The following is a 17,828-nucleotide window of genomic DNA, read 5'->3' as shown; positions in this document are numbered from 1 at the left end:
CTGAATACCAACCAAATAAATCTTGAAAGATGGAAGAATAATTTTGTCGCTGTTGCATGAACTTTTGATCAATCTACGTGTTATGGAATAAGACCTGTTGGTCCCTCCTTGTTGTGCTCAGAGGTGCTCTCTCCTCAGAAGGGGGAGCTTTGTATTAGTGCCATTTTTAAGATCCCATTCCTGAGACTCAAAGGGATGTGCATGCATTCATAGGCATCACCTTGTATTGTCAACACTGGATACCTGCGTACTCTTTACTAATAGAGCCTTTGCTTTACCTAACCACTAAAGATGTGCATGTGCCCTGGCCCTGGACGCATGAATGTCAACATGCTATTGAACAATTAAAAGTTGCACTTTGATCTGCTCCTGAGCTTGACTCGCCGTATTACAAGAAGGCCTTTGTGCTGTACATACACAAAGCGGCTGGATGTGCAGTCTCTGTGTTAACACAAGGCTTTGGAGGTAAACAGAGGCCGTGTGCAAATTTTTCTGTTACACTTGACACTGTCACCAGAGCCCTCCTAAGCTGTTCAAGAGCAGCCGCTGTTGCGGCGGTCTCTGTTGAACAATCGGAAGGGCTTTTTCTTAATCATGATCTCACAGTGATGGTACTGCATGGTGTGGATGTACTTTTGAATAAAGACACAACACCTTACCAGTGCTCGTCTGACTGGATATGAACTGACCTTGTCTGCACCTCATATTACTATCAAAAGATGTGCCACACTGAATCCAGCCAAGTTACTACCCCTTCCCTCAGAAGAAGGGGACAGGGACATCCCTGATTGTTTGTTTTGCGCAGACAAAGGGATGGGTAGACCTGACTGATGTTCCCTTATCAAACCCACAAGGGGAACTATATGGCGTTGACTCTTGTTTTAAATTGTCAGATGGCACTACTACAGCGGTGTATCCTATTCCCACGCTGCACACTGTAGTTGAGACGTCACATTTTTTTTATCAATCAGCACAGGCTACGGAGCAGGTGGCTCTTTTGCAGACATGTGAGTTAAGTGAAGGACTGACTGTCAATTTTTATACTAACAGCCAGTATGCCTTTGGGGTGGTGCATAATTTTGGACGCCTTTGGACAGAGAGAGGATTCTTGACATCGCACTGGTACAAAATTCAACATGGTCCGTTGATAGAGAGGCTTCTGACAGCTTTGGCTCTTCCCAAATGATTAGCAATAGTAAAATGCAGTGCCCATAAAACAATTACTGATGATATTGGAAAAGGAATTTTTTTTGCAGATCAGACAGGTAAGGAGACAGCCAGATCATAGATGAAAAAGATGTTTGTGGCGAGCCCCGTTAGGTGGGTGCCCGAGAATGGGACGTTTGAGGACACACTAGCCAATGTTAAGGATATTGAGAGTAAAGCAACAGTGGAGGAGTTGGCAGTGTGGCAGGAGAAAACAGGGCGTCTAGATGATGAGGGATTTTGCACTGATTTGTCAGAGAAACAGAGGTAGATGTTACCAAATGTATATGTACTTCCCGTGTTTACTATGGCACATGGTCCAGCTCATATTAGCGCCAAGGGTATTTTCAAACTGCTTGATCCTGTGTGGAACAATGACAATATTTCAAAAGTTGCTACTTACTTGGTGAAATACTGTATGATCTATCTTAGACACAATCCTGGGAAGTTTACGCCTACACCTTCTGGTAATTTTGCACACCCCTCCTTCCCTTTTGAGGTACTCCAAATAGATTATATACAATTGCCACGGGTTAACATTTTGAAATGCGTGCTAGTGGTAGTTTGTGCTTTTAGCAAGTGGATTGAGGCTTACTCCACAAAAGAAAACACAGCCATGGAAACGACAGCTGATATGCAACAGTTTGCATATTTAGCAAAATGTTCATGCACCTAACCACCCTAAGTTAGCAGGTTTAGTCGAGAAGTATAATGGTACTCTCAAGTTAAAGTTGGCTGAAAGGGTGTGGTTTCACCACAACGTGTTTGTTAGAACTGGCTATTTCTGGTAGGCTAAGGCTGACGCCAAAGCCAGGCAGAAACCACCATTCTAGTCAGGGCAAGGAAGTCACACGCCAAGATAACCCCTGCTCACCCCCTTGGTAGCTTGGCACAAGCAGTAAGGCTAAACTCGGAGGCAATGTGTAAAGCATTTGCGCCAGTGCACAACAGCAACAACATACTAGGCACACCACAAAAGAGACTCCACACAAGGTTATTATAAAAAAAACTTTTGTATTGTAAAAACACATCAGAAAAAATCACACATATACATGGTGCCAACTGCCACGGGCAATATTCACATGGGATTATTCACAAGACAGGGCCACATGGGCCACTGTCATATTCAGATATAGCACTTCTAGAATAAGTAATACTAAACATAAAATGGTAATCAAAAAGATCACAACCAGTATCCACTGGTAACAGGAACCAGGACCTTACTAGGACCACCTGTACTAAAAAGGACAACCACCTAAGAATAAACACATTTAGGGGTATAAACCAGAACACCTTACCCATGATGCATAAAACACATTCAGAGGAGTAATAAAGAGAAACACATGATGCCATAAAATACATTCATAGGTGTTAAGAATAAAGCACATGATGCAATAAAATACATTCAGGGGTGCAGCGCAAGAAGACACATGATGACTAAACATTCAGAGGTGCAGAACATAAGTCAATAGCGCAAAAACTCACATTAGCAATAACTATTAAAAGCATAGAAATCAGATTGCGCCAACACTACATAAGCCACTACCTGTGGCAGTCCCTAGGCCAACTGGCCTTGTGGGGCAAAGATGCCCTGAGTCCAAAGTCAGGGTGCGCTGCCATGCAGCGCCAGTTTCAAAAGTACAAAAACCTAAACGTGGCAGCCGCCCACAAAGTGCTGGGCAGCTGGGATCAAAAAGCTGTGGCAGGGCTCTCAGTAGCCTCTAGAACAAATCTGCGCCACCTGAGCCACACAGGCTCTGTCACCAACACTGTGGCCAAACGTTGGAGCCCTCAGGCACTGCAGACAATGCCCCCTCGAGCCTTCTCATGGCTCTGGACAACGTTGGGGCGACCCACTGCCAACCGGGGCCGCCCTTGAAGCCCTTGTGGCTTCACTCGCGTTGGGGCGACCCACTGCCAACCGGGGCCGCCCTTGAAGCCCTCGTGGCTTCACACATCGGGCGCGAGCTCGCGCTACTGCGGGGGGGGGGCGGACACCGACAATGTGTCCCGGCGCCCCTCCCCATGCTCTGCACCACTCCGCCTGGCCCCAGCCCAGACTCACCGGGCCTCAGGGGCGGCTCCTCCGGGCGGCGGCTCTTCTTCGCTGGCGGTGGGGGCAGGCACCGACAATGTGCCTCGCGCCCCCGCCGCAAGTCTCCACCTGCCGCTCCTCTCCTCACTCGGGGCTCCCTCTGCACACGGGAGCCCCCAGCAGCTGTCTCGTCTCCTCGGGGCTCCCTCAGCCGAGAGGAGCCCCGTGAACAGCCGCAATCTCCCGCGCCTTCTTTCTTCTTCTCTCGCCTCGCGGTCGCCATTCCTCGGCACCCGGGCTGCGGGGGCGGGACTTCCGGCCCACTTCCGGGTCGCTGCGGGCAGCGCAGCGGCCCCTCTCCTCTAGGCAGGCAGGCGGGGGCAATCAAAATATCGGCGTGGGCAGCCGAAAATAAAGTAAAGTCGCAAATAAGCGTGGTGGGCACTCGCCAAGGCGGGCAAAGCGCTCCTCAGCGCCATAATCCAAATAAAGCGCTCTACAGCGCTAGAAAACAGGCAGAGCGCTCCCAGGCGCTCAGGGAGAAGCACAGCGCTTCTTGCAGACAAATGCAGCTCCTCCATGCTGCAACAAGGTCCCTGTGATTCCAAGGGGGCAAGCAAAGTCCCCCCCACAGCCCAGCAAGGCAGAGGGGTCCCCCAGGAGTCCAGGAACGTCCATCAGAGGTCCAGGAGCTGGGCAGGGCCCAGGGATTCCCCTGAGCCCCAGCAGCAGCATGCCCCTGGCAGATTCAAGTTAGAAACAAGAACATTTTGGAAGGGGACACAGCCCCTTCTTATACACAGGAAAGTCTTTGAAGTCCTTGGAAGTCCTTTGAAGCAGGCAGTGTGAGAACCAGCCAGAACTGAAAAAAAAGTCTAGGGGTGAACCTGCCCAACGGGCCGGGTCCAACAGTGTTCAATAGCACCATCGAGGATTGGACGATATAAGCCTGCCAGGGAGGCTTAGAACGGACCCTGATCCTTGAACATTTTTCTGGTGTCTCCTTTTCCTAATTTATTTGTTTTTGTGCCTTTTCCGCATCATTGGCTCCATCTTAAATAGTTTTTCCTTGACGCTTATTCTATGATTATAATTATAGAGAAATAAAAAAATTTGGTCGCCCTCTTGCAGCAGATGAAGAAGGTATTGTTGCTCTACGCTCAGGGCGGGTTGGTTTTGAATGGTTGCTCAGGAAACAGATCTTTTGGGTTGAAGTTACGTTGCTGTTTCTATTGGAGGGAGGGGGACAGTTCTGGGTCATGGAGTGCTCCGGGGTCACATCATCATGTGTCTTGTATCAAGCTGTTCCTTAAGATCGTCTGAAGTGCGCTATGCATTTTAAGGTTTTCCTGGATACCCATCAAAGATTCTCTGGGTGTAACACAGCTTGTTATCCTACTGATTATGTTTCAAGTTTATGGACAGCTTATCCCCTATCAGTAGTAAATCACACATATGTTTGTACCCCCACCTTTGTACAGGTAAAAGGTGAATTTGGTTTGGGATACCCTGGACCTTGTCTATATTACAGAAAAACAAGAGGTACAGGATATCGAGGATGTATGCCCGAAATGTATTGTGGTGATCTATATTTTAGCAAAATGAATATCATACTGACAGGATTGCATTATCAAGATCCGACTGTCACTCAAGAGGCAGGAATATATCCTGCGTGTTATCCTGAATTAAATAGTACTGATAGTTATTTGTATCTTAACTGTTCTGGAGAAATAATATACTAAAATGTCCTACATTTAGGAAAAAATGATGAGCCTAGCATGAAAGGAATGAGCACTAGGGATGCACCATTGGATTACCAAGGTTCACTCTATGCACACCCCGGTTTCTATTTTCTATCCAATGGCACATATTCTAATATGCACAATGGTACAGAGGACGTAGCTTTGGGAATTGTATTACCTCTCGGGGTACCTTGCAGGCATAGTAAAGTAAGCACCTTGCAGGCATAGTAAGATGGGTAAAAAGAACATTGACCAAGGAATTCTGCGAATGAGTTACAGATTTGGGAAGTTAATCATTATATTAATGGTATTACTTTTCGGTACATCCTTTCTTCCATCATCACATTTGGTGGGATTGCTATGTAATGTAATGTAAAAGATTCTTATAGAGCGCACTGCAACCCATCGGGCATCCTGGTGATAAAGAAGGAAGACGGTAAAGGCATCTATGACAGCAGCAAAAAGGCGCTAAACTCTGGGAAAGTATCAAGTTTTTATTTGTTTATGAAAAGGCAACAGATCTTTCATCTGTCGCAACTCCAAGGGTAGCTTATTCCAAAGTCTTGCGGCAGCAACACTGAAAGCTTGTCCCCCCAGCTAAGCTCTTCTAGTCAGGGGTACTTTCACCCAATTAGCTGAGGAGGACCAAAGGCAGCAGGAGGGGACATACCAGCAAAATTTACTCTGCAATGGTATGGGTCCCAAACCGTGCAGTGCCTTAAATACAACACAGAGGGACTTGAAATTAATCCTCTGCACTATAGGGAGCCAGTGCAGCTCCGCAAGGGCCTGAGAGGAGGAAAATTGGCGAGGACATATCAAAGCTAGCTTGGCTGCCATATTCTCAATTATCTGCAGTCTCCCAGTTAAAATCTTGGGAGACTCCTGGGAAATATTATTATTATTATTATTATTGAAACTTGGGAATTACAATAATCCAACCTGCTCAAAATCACGCTCCTAACTACCAAGGAGCATGTATGAGCAGGGAGCTGAGAAAGAATTTTCATCAAAATCCTGATAACCGAAAAACAGATCCTCACAGTTTTATTAACGTGACTTTCCAAGGTCAACTTCTCATTAAAAGAGACTCCCAAATTGCAAACTGACTTGGATGGTACCAATGGGGGATCAGCAGGAATAGGCCAGAAGTCAGCCGGAAGGGAATAAGGCACTCTCCCACCCTCAACACAGAGGATTTCAGTTTTATCTGCATTAAATTGCAGAGAGTTGTTTCTTAACCAATGAACCACATTCTGCATACAGATATGGAAGTTCTCCAATGTGGATGAATGTTCTTCTTCCAGTTATAAAATCATCTGAGTGTCATCTGCAAAGTTTACCAGGCCTATGCCGTAGGATTTAATGACATCCACCAACGGACGTATATAGACTTTAAATAGAATGGGACTTATTGCAGAGCCCTGCGGCACACCATGGTGGATCTTGGTAAACATGGACTGAAAAGGAGGGAGAGCCACGGCCTGACATCTATCAGATAGAGATGAATGAAACCATTTATGTGCCTGACCAACTACCCCCACTCCTTCCAACCATTCCAGGAGGACCTTGTGATTGACCATGTTGAATACTGCAGACAGGTCTAATAGGATCAAGATGGCATGTTGACGCTTGTCTGCATGCAAACGAAGATCATTCAACACAGTCAGTAGGGCAGTCTACCCCATATCCCGGGTGGAATCCAAACTGAACATCATTCAGTAGATAATTTGCCTCTAGAAACTGGGAGGGTGCCCTGCTCACAAGGCGCTCAATGATCTTCACTGAAAATGGAAGGAGTGAAATAGGCCTGTAGTTCATAAGACAGGCTGAGTCAAGTGAGAGTTTTTTCAATAAGGGGGAAACAACCGCTGGCTTCCAACAGGAGGGAACCACCACACTATGCAGCAATTGATTACACAGCTGCCTTAGTGGAAGAAACATTTCAGAGCCAAACGCTTTCCAAACCCTATGTGGAAAAGGGTCTAAAGATGAGCCAGAGGAAATCCCAAAAGCGATTTGCTCAAAAACCTCAACGGAAGGAATATCAAAGTGATCTAGAAGAGGCATCTGAACCGAGGCCTTCCTCATCACTCTCAGGTCCTCCTGCCCTTCCTGTGGGGGGCCAGTAGCCTCATCAGCTATACTGTTCTCTCCAGCCCTTCAAAAATGTTGCTGATCTTAATGTAGAAAAAAGCAGTCAAACTGTCACAGAGTTCCTGCTTAGGGAGGACCTTATTTTTAGTACAGGCCGGGCTGGCAATACCATACAATATTTTAAAAACACTTTGGAGCTATTAGGGGCCTTCATAATTACGTCGGCGAAATACTCAGCTTTAGTAGAGACAATTCTTTTCCTATAGCTAGAAAGGTTCTCTTCCCAGATGGCTTTGTCTGTGTCAGAGTACCCCTTCCTCCATTTCCGCTCAACCTGTCTACAGCCAAGTTTAAAATTTTTCAAAGCAGTGTTATACCAGAGCAATGAGGGTTTACCACCTCTTTCAATATTTTTTCGAGGGGCGAGCTGGTTGAGTTGGTCATTAACTTGTGAGCAGAAGGTGGCATAGTTATCCTCCACCTGTTTCCCTGGGTCAAAAGAACCTTCAAGATGGAATACTGGGGAAGGACTGGCTTTCCTCAGCAGACCTTTCCAGTCCCTGCTAGGAAAGCATCTTATCTCCTTCATAGCAGTATCATTCTGCTTAATATCAAACACATCAAATTTTAACGAGAGGTGATAAGACCAGCCAACCGGTAAAACAGTTACCACTTCCAGAGAATCTTCACTGGCGAATATCAGGTCCAAAGTATGTCCCCCCATATGTGTAGGCTCTACCACCTATTGAGTAAGGGACAGATCCATACATGATTGTAGGAGATTGTTATACACTGGGTCCATACTCCTGTTAGCCCATAAGTTAAAATTCCCTAATATAAGGAGCCTGGCATGTGAAAGACCCATATTGCTAAACACATCAATCAGGTTTTTCTGTTGAAGGAGGCTGGCCACTCCCAGCGGCCTATAACAGATAATACCTGTCAGTACCTGGTGCCCATGATCATTTAGAGCAGAGCCCAATAGCTTGACCCCTACGACCATGTCGATATACACAGGGGAGATGTTCCATGCCTCCTTGAAAAAAATCCTGACCCCTCTGTAATGATCCAAGAAAAAGGATGGTTTTAAGAAGATTTATTGTTCAGCACAGCATCAGATCCTAGCACAGCAATGTCCAGGTTATAACTGACAGAGACAGCAGAATGCTGTATGAGGAAAGCGCTGTTCAGAATACAGAACATCATAGGAAACATAACATGTCGCATGCACTGAAAGGGAAAGGGTTACAGAACAGAATAAAGCTACAGCAATACAGAATGTAGCACATCTCCCTCATTAAAGAAAAGACAGAATACACATTATACAAAATCCTGTAAAGTAGTAGGTCTTCTTCTGACGCGCACATCATCTTTGACTCTTGAAGCTACAGAGTCAGGAAAAAAACCTGAGTCACATTTACCATCAGAATTGTCACATTGGACAAGACTATCTTGACATTGAGATTGCAAATCATTCTGTGTTGGACATTTTGCAACTTTACTCTAATTCCAAACCTTGCCATCTTGGGTGATGACAGAATTACTGAAAACTCTTGCAAGGGGAGTTATACGATAGGTCCAAAGCTTCTCTCTGAGCACATTCAACCAATTGCCCTTCTCTCTAACGGCATCAGAAACAAAATTTTTCAACACTTGGTTGAAGCGTTCAACTTGCCCGTTCTCATGTGGTTCATAAAGGGATGTCCGAATGTGTTTAATGTTGCAAGTGTGCAGGAATGATTGCATCTCAGATGACACTAGCTGTACACCATTGTCCCACACTAATACAGAGGGGCAACCTTCCCTTGCAAAAACTTCCTGAAAGAAAGTAATAACAACCTCAGAAGTAACCTTAGCCACAAATTTTACTTCTGGCCATTTTGAGTGGTAGTCAATCACGACCAACGCAAAACGTGAGGCTTCAGGTAAAATATGAAAGGGACCTGAAATATCAAAGGCTATTTTGTTCCAAGGGAATTCAGGCCACTTGACAGTTTTAAGTGGAGGAATATACAATTTTAACATTTTATCCTTGGTACAACACTCACTACACTCCCTAACAGTGCGGTCAATGTACCTGTCCATCCCTAGCCACAAAAAATTCAACCTTATTAAACGCTTCATGGCTGAAATACCAGGATGCGTTTTGTGCGCTAACTTGAGAATCAGCTCCTGTACACCCACTGGCGGAATGCATTTTCCAGATTTGAAAATCAATTCACCTTCACAGCACAACTCATCAGCTATGTTATAGAAAGGAAGCAAATCATCTCTGACACTGGTTTTACTGGGCCAACCCTTAAAAAGATAACCCTTTAACAATCCAAATCTCTCATCCTCATCTTGACATTTCATCCAAAATTGTTCTGTGATATCTTGATACTGAGGAGAAACCACATCGGACAAATTTAGAACAAAATCAATTTCACTAATACTGTTGACTTTGTCTACCTGATTTTGGCAAGGAAGGTGTGAAAGGCAGTCAGCAGTGACATTTTTCTTTCCAGGAATGTATTCCACAGAAAAATGATATTCCTGTAACTTGGATGCCAAATGCGCAATCCTTGCCGTAGAGTTCCAACCTCCACCAACTGATAAGATATGTACAAGCGGCTTGTGATCGGTTTTCAAGATAAACTCACTGCCCCAAATGTAAATCCTATAATGTTCAATTGCCCACACACAGGAGAGCAGTTTCCGTTCAATAACCGCATACCTGCGTTCAGTTTCATTCAATGTCCTAGATGAGAAAGCCACATTCCATTCCATGACCCCGTCCGTTTGAGATAACACACAACCCAAACCATACAAACTAGCGTCAGTGGTGATGATACATTTCTTACCCATTCTGAAAGGTTTCAAAGTTGGTGAATTGACAATGTCATGCTTAATATCAGTAAAGGCTTTTTCTTGTTCAGCTTCCCATACAAATTCATTACTTTGCCTCAATAATCTCCTTAAATGTTCCATTTTGGTAGCAAAATTTACTACAAATTTGCTGTAGTATTCACACATGCCCGAAAAGGATAACAATTGTTCCTTATTGCTCGGGCCGGGGCTTTAAGTATGGCTTCAACATTAGATTTTTTAGGGATTAAACCTTCCCCAGATAGTGTATGTCCCAAGTATTCAACGGATTTTCTAAAAAGTTTGCATTTGTGTGCCTTGAGAGTAAGACCATATTTCTCTAATCTGCTACATACTTCATTCAAGTGTGAAGCATGCTCAATCTCATCTTTTGAAAAGATCAATATGTCATCCTGAAAACACTTAACGAACACATCAAGGTCTCTAAAAATTTGGAACATAACACGTTGAAAAACGGAAGCAGCCGATGCCAAGCCAAAAGGCATCCTTCTGTATTGAAAAAGGCCCATGGGAGTGATAAAGGCAGTGTACTTTTTTTAATCTTCCGTAAGTTCAAATTGATGGTATGCAGATCTAAGATCTAAAGTGGAAAAAATCTGCGCACCATCAAAAAGAGAAACAAGTTCGTTGATATTGGGTAAGGGATGGCAATCAAAATTGATATTAGAATTAAGTGCCCTCAAATCAATGCAAACCCTCAATTTTTGATCTGGTTTGCGCACCAAAACAATGGGTGAAACCCATTCAGATGATTCAATAGGTTCTATGATATTGTCTTTTAACAAATCATTCAACATTTTTTTTAATTCATCTCTGACATTTAGAGGAACTCCTCTTAGCTTTTGTTTAACAAGAAGTGCTCCTTCTTTTAAGACAATCTTATGTGAAAAATTTTCTAATTTCCCTAATCGTTCACAGAAGACCTTACTAAACTTATTGCTCCAGAAAGAAATAACATTTTCCTTTTCATCATTAGAATGAATGGAATTTATCATATCCTGCTCACTGCAAAGAGAGATAGGATCTTTGGCTCTTGGATTTAATGTGATGCCAAGTTCCCATTGGTCATGCCAGCCAAGCACATTGACTCCCTTAACAGCAATGTATAATTTGATAAAAGCTGATCTTCCTCTAAAACTTAACGGAACTTTTAAAAATCCTTCAATATCAATCTTATTTCCATTGAAACCTTCTGCAGAAATATCTGAAGGTTGTAAGGTAGAAATATCACACACAGATTGTAATTTCTCATTAAAATATTCCTTAGTAATTATGGTCCATGGAGACCCAGAATCCACCATGAGTTCAACATCAATAGTAAAAACATGAAAAATACATTTTGGAGATTTCTTACTCGTCAAAACTATACATCCACTTTGGATAATAGAAACCACATAACCACGGTCAAGATCTTGTTTAGCTTCATCAGCCGTACTAATGGCAGACACTTTTGAAGGGGTATAAGTACGAGAGGGTGTATGTGATTGTCCTGCTCGTGACTGGAGATTAAAACGTTTTTCTCTACACACATTACTAAAGTGTCCAATTCTTCCACAAATATTACATGTTTTGTTCAAAGCGGGACAACCTTGAAAAGAGGCAATGTGTGATTTGTTTCCACACCTATAACATGACATAGAACTACTGGAAAAATCTGTTCTTCTATTATTGGAACTGTAAGAACTTTTGGCTTTCACATGAGTAGGAATGCAATTTTTGGTCTCAACTTTGGGCTTAACTAGACATACTTCTTCTTCAGTATTATTTTTGCTAGAATTGGAACTTTGTTTAACAACAATGTCCATCTATTTTTCAGACATTTCAGTGGATTTGGCAATAGCAATGGTTTCTTCCAGATTAGGATCACCTATACACCATAATTTATCCTGAACCTTCTTGTTCTTGACATGAACAATGATCTGGTCACGAATCATTTCATCAGACATAGCCCCAAAATTGCAATGTAAAGTTAGAGCTCTTAAAGCCGTGAGAAAATCATCAAAAGATTCTTCTTGTTTTTGTGCCTTAGTGTAAAATTTGAAACGGTTTAAAGCAATATTAGCTGTGGGCTTAAACCTTTTCTCCAATCTACCAAGGGCTTCAGTATAAAGATTCATAGTATCACCACTACCACTGGGCACTGATAATTGGGGTAAAGTTCTGAAAATCTCTTGTCCTTCGGACCCTAAACAACGTAGTAAAATGCTTTTTTTTCTCTCAGCTCCCATGCGTTCTCCATCTATGGCTCTCATATAGTTGAAGAATTCCTCTTTCCACCTTGACCAAGGCATGGGAGGATCACCCTTAACTTGCAAAAATTTAGCAGGGGGATCAAATTGCATTATAATAGAGGGTTGACTTACAAGAGTACAATATTATACATGCACACAATAAAAGAAGGAAAAATTCACTTGGTATGAGTATATAAACAGAAAATAATAAGAGTTAATGCTCTTTGAAGTGAAGTAAATAAAAAAAAATGTGTGCTAAAATCTTTCAAAGTAATAAACAATCAATATACTTGTAGGAATGAAGTAACTGCTCAAATATTTCAAAACAATAAACAGTCAATATACATGTACTTGTAGGAATGAAGTAACTGCTCAAATCTTCCAAAGCAATAAACAGTCAATGTACTTGTAGGAAAGAAGTAATGAACTACCAAAATTTTTCAAAGAGTCTGGCTGGAGCTCCTCAGGTCTTGAATAACGTGTGATAAAATTGCCTCAAAATAAACACCAATATAAGAGAAAATAAAATAAAATAAAATAAAAGCAGTAACAACTGCAAATGGTGAAAGCGCTGCTCTGGAAAGATTAAAGAAAATAAAAACGCTGCTTCAAATTAAAGATGTTCGCATTAAAACGCCAAAAATCTCCGTGAAATGGTTGCTAGGACACAGAGATAAACCAAATGGAGGTACGTTGAGTGACACGCGTCACGTGATGGTTGCCGCCTGCGCGATGACGTTTCTTAAAGAAAAACACTGCCGGTAATGCGCAGTGCCCCGCGTCTCCTGCAAGCTCCGATAAAGATGCTTCTCCAGTTCGTGGCCTCCGTTTCTTGCTAACTCTGGCAACAACGATCCATCAAACACAAAGAAGGAGACAAAAAACACTGCTGGTAATGCGCAGTGCCCCGCGTCTTCTGCAAGCTCCGATAAAGATGCTTCTCCAGTTCGTGGCCTCCGTTTCTTGCTAACTCTGGCAACAACGATACATCAAACACAAAGAAGGAGACAAATGTCTTCCGCTTCCCTCGCTCCACGCATCAGCAGAACCAGGGCACAAAGAGGATGACGACGCCGCATCAATGGTTGCCAGGCATCAGGATGACGAGTGGTTGTCAAGGAGGTAAGACACTGTGACAAGTAGAATGTAACTGCGGGTGCAGTAGTCAGGGATACTTAAAAGATGCAAACAAAATAAAATGAGTTCAAAGCAATTTAAAACATTTATAATGAGAAAAATATCCTTAGATAATATTTCCAGGAAGAGTGATGAAACAAAAGGTTCTTAAAAACAAAAGAGGAGCCAGAAAATTGTTTAAAAAACGTCCAAAATGATCCAAAATTGCAGTAATGGGTCCAAACTCCGCTCCTGTGCTGAAGATGGCTGGAATAGGGTAGTCCTCGTCGCCAAATTTTGTAATGATCCAAGAAAAAGGATGGTTTTAAGAAGATTTATTGTTCAGCACAGCATCAGATCCTAGCACAGCAATGTCCAGGTTATAACTGACAGAGACAGCAGAATGCTGTATGAGGAAAGCTCTGTTCAGAATACAGAACATCATAGGAAACATAACATGTCGCATGCACTTAAAGGGAAAGGGTTACAGAACAGAATAAAGCTACAGCAATACAGAATGTAACACCCTCCACCTCTGCCACTAGAACGTGGCTCATGAAAATTTCTTTAGCTCTGAGGGCAGGCTAAACCCAATTCTAGATCAGAACCAAGGTGAGTCCAAGTCTCCATCACCACCAAGGCATCTAAATCATGAGACTCTAACAACATCTGTGTCTCCAGATAATGGTTACAGAGGGACCTAACATTAAGCAGGCCACATCTCAGAGAGTCCATTCTGATCAAATTATCTTCCCCCCCAGCCTCATCCTGCTTACCTATTGCCTGGAGAGAGATACTCGGATGTCTGTGAGTAGGAGCAGCGTGTTGATTTTCCCCGTAATTAGCACAATGGCTGCCGCTGTGCGCAGTCAGTGTCCGGACGGGCGCAGACAAGCTTGCCTTTGGCGCGCCAATGGCGCACCCGCTGCGTGCATCAGCACCATAAGCATATTTATAGCTGTTCTGCGGGGAAAGACTAGTCTGTCATTTCTCAAGATGGCTGCCCCAAACTTTGCCATCGGAAGTGAGGAAGACAAGGAAACTCTCGCACAACAACACTCCCTCCACTCAAACAGCACAGGCTGCGGTGGGACGGGGAAGAAATGTTATGAAGGTATGTGATTTTGAGCAATGTGCTCCGTAAAAGCAGTCAATGTGCACATGACGCAAATACTTTTTTTAGAAATTAAATAAAGAGCAGCACAGTTTAAAATATAAAAGTTAACAAATGCTGCATATGCGCATGAAAACCCACAAAGACAGAAGTCAGTTAACAGCTGTACCATTGGCATATTTATAGCTGTTCTAGGAGGAGAGACTAGTCCGTCAGTTCTCAAGATGGCTGCCCTATGGTCAGAGGTGAACATGCTAGAGAGTATTTTGGGTGTAAATTACAGATTTTATCCAATTCGACAGTGGAAGCTTTGCGGGACACCACCACTCAGTTAGAAAGTATGTGCATATACTCCGAACAAACAAGGTATGCTGTTGATGTTATTCTAACTAAGAATGGTAGAGCAGGCCCTGTCATAGGAGATCAGTGTGTGGTCGGCATTATGAATATGGAAACAAATATTACCCAACATATTTTAGACATTTTGGCGAACCTTAAGGGCGTGGAGAGCGGCATTTGGAATTGGTCCTTGTTTGATGGTTGGGATTGGATCTTAGAGAAAGTGATATATTTTGTTGTGATTCTAATTTGTAGCTGTGCCCTGATATAGTGTCTTCCTTTATGTTGTTCATATTGTCCCACTTATGTTATACCCAAAAGAAGTTTGATTCATGATACTAATGCTAAAATAATGCATCAACAAGAGCTTGATACCCTCATGCAGTTGGATGAGGGAGTTTTTGGATCAGGTACTTCCCTTGCCGATTCTATCTCTGATGTTATTCATGTTGCTGATGATTAAAAAGGTAACTCTTTTTCAGTGAGAGTTGTTACTATATTTAATAATATTTGACCACATTATCATTTATTCAATAAAGTTTCTCTTAGTAATTAGAATTCGAAAGACGCTTACCTGATAGCACAAATAAAGATGATTTAGCTAATAAATGCTAAAAGGAGGGTCTGATAGAATTGAGACATAGTTTTACTTTTTACTTGTGCTCTACTTTATATTATGTTAGCATTTATATGGCTAATACATTATATTTACGTATTGTGTATAAGATATAATGAGTTGATACAGATGTTGCGCCAGTTAGGTTGACATATGTGCCGCCATTTTAGTTAGAGATGACGCCATGTTCTGATGTAATTGAAACTGTTACTTGCATACTGGGAACTGTATTTTGCTGATTTACGAGAAATGGTCCTTGGTAAGTTTAGTTTCTTAAATGCCCATGTTAGCTTGTTAGCGCATGCCTTTCCTTTTAGAGCAAGGCCTTCTCCCACCTGTCTAGAGAAGAGGATAGGCCAGACAACCTTGAAATGTAGACAGCTTGTACCATACTGCAGAATCGAGACTTATGTTCTGTACCCCCATTGTATTACGACACCTACCAGAGTTTTTCCATGGTAGGTGGGTCATTGTGGACTCCACAACATACATAATGTAAATATATGCTTGCAAAAGTCAGTCCCTCGTCAGTCATCATAGGACGCTGGTCTGATTGGACTCCATTGCTGTGTATTCTGTGAATAAACTAGTTTGCTTGTATTCTCTACTTTGTCATCGGCTCTTCCTTCTTGGTAGGCAAGAGGAGGTCGAAAGTGACCCAGTTGACTTCCTTCGAAAACCGTGTCCCCGTGCATCTGCGCTTAACAGCACATGCCTTCATCTTGATTTTGCAAGAAATATCCGTGATCCAAATCTCTTCAGTGTCTATCACGCGGCTCGTGGTCTATGGTGGTAGCTTTTTCACAATAGCTCTCCAAAACAGCATGGTGGTAGGGCTTTCACCTGTTGCAGAATGGGGAGTTGACCAATTGGCATAAAGGGCTGGGCATAAGGCTGACTTGAGATTGATTCCGTTGAGTGCGCTGAACCACTTTCTTCAGGATGCCCATAAACCAATCAACAACACCATTTGCCTGTGGCCAGAGACGTTCAAGCAACTAAAAAGGTCTTAAACTCTCTGCTGTTGAAGGGTGGACCGTTGTCAGATTTGAGAATGGAAGGAATACCCCAGGCTGTGAAACTATCATCCAGTCTCTCAATAACTGTTTACATGGGTGGTCGATGATCAGTATTCCAGTAAGGGAAAATGTGTGGATTCATCAATACCTACCATGAGATGATGTCCATTATATAAGGATACAAGGAACTCAACTCCCCTAACTTGTTTTGGAAGGTGAGACATGTTTAGAGGATTCAGAGCTCTCTTAGGAAATAAGCAATTACACAGGTGACATGCTTTCGGGTCCTTCTCAACTCGTTCATCAAGGCGTGTAAATCGCACTTGGTCTCTGAGGGCTCTCTTGGTGGCTACAATGCCACAATTTCCTCATGTTACACTTCAATGTTTTGTTGGCTCAAGGTCTCAGGTATGACAATTCTAAAACCTCTTTGCATAATACCTTCTTGAGTGACAGAAAGTACTTCCTGCACATTCTTGAAATTTTGATATTCGGTGTAAACTTTGAGAGGTCAAGTATGTTTCCTCAAAAATTGCCTTGAAAGAATATCCTTGAGTCTGAGCATGTCTTTGTTTTTGTTGGTAGCAGCAATTATCGGCTAAACGGATAGAGCTCAAGGTGTGCTGAAATTTACTATAAAATGTATATACTCTTGTGCCACGCGTTAGACTTTGCACTGTAATGCTGTAACATCACTCGGGAGTAGTAAGCTTTGGGGATTTTGTTCATTCTGCAGCTTATGTACAATGGTGTAATCATACTCTTTAAATCCCAACTCCCCCTCTCTTGATGCAAGGGGGCATCTTGGCTTTTGGATTTCCGAAAATGATGAGCAACACCTGGCGATTAGTGACAAGGGTGACAAGCTTTCTGTTCAGAAATGCATGAAAATGTTCACAATTCCACACAACAGCCAGGCTATCTTTTTCTGGTCCATCTGAGCTCGACTTCTGCTCCCATAGGCCACAGTGTGTCTCTGAACATTTTGATGTCCATTGTGTTGCTCAAGGATTGCGCCCAGCCCCACCAGGCTTGTGTCTACCAAGATCTCAGTATGTAATTTGGATCAAAATTACATTTAGGGAACCACTGGAAGGGAATATTCTTCTTTTTCACATCTCTTAACAGGGCACTCCCCGCAGCAAAGCCACAAATTTATCTGGAGCAATAGCTGGCATGGTTACATCATGCGGGGGACAAGTGGATGACTATGCTTGTACTTTTTCAGAGACGGGGTGATTCCCCCTTCAGAGAAAATATGGCCAAAAAATGTGTGTTTTGTCTTGTAAAACTCATACTTTTTGCATTTAACATAAGACCTTCATAAGCAAGCAGACTGCATTCTTATGTAAGAGCTGTGTCATGCTCCTTTTCTGTGGCCCTAAACACTAGTATATTATCACAGTAGTTAAAAGTGAGTGTGACAGGTTGAATTTCTTGGCAAA

This window comes from Lissotriton vulgaris, chromosome 3_1, assembly GCF_964263255.1.
Source record: "Lissotriton vulgaris chromosome 3_1, aLisVul1.2, whole genome shotgun sequence".
Taxonomy (NCBI): domain Eukaryota; kingdom Metazoa; phylum Chordata; class Amphibia; order Caudata; family Salamandridae; genus Lissotriton; species Lissotriton vulgaris.
The sequence above is the reverse complement of the archived record's forward strand: the minus strand, read 5'-3'. Positions refer to the sequence as shown.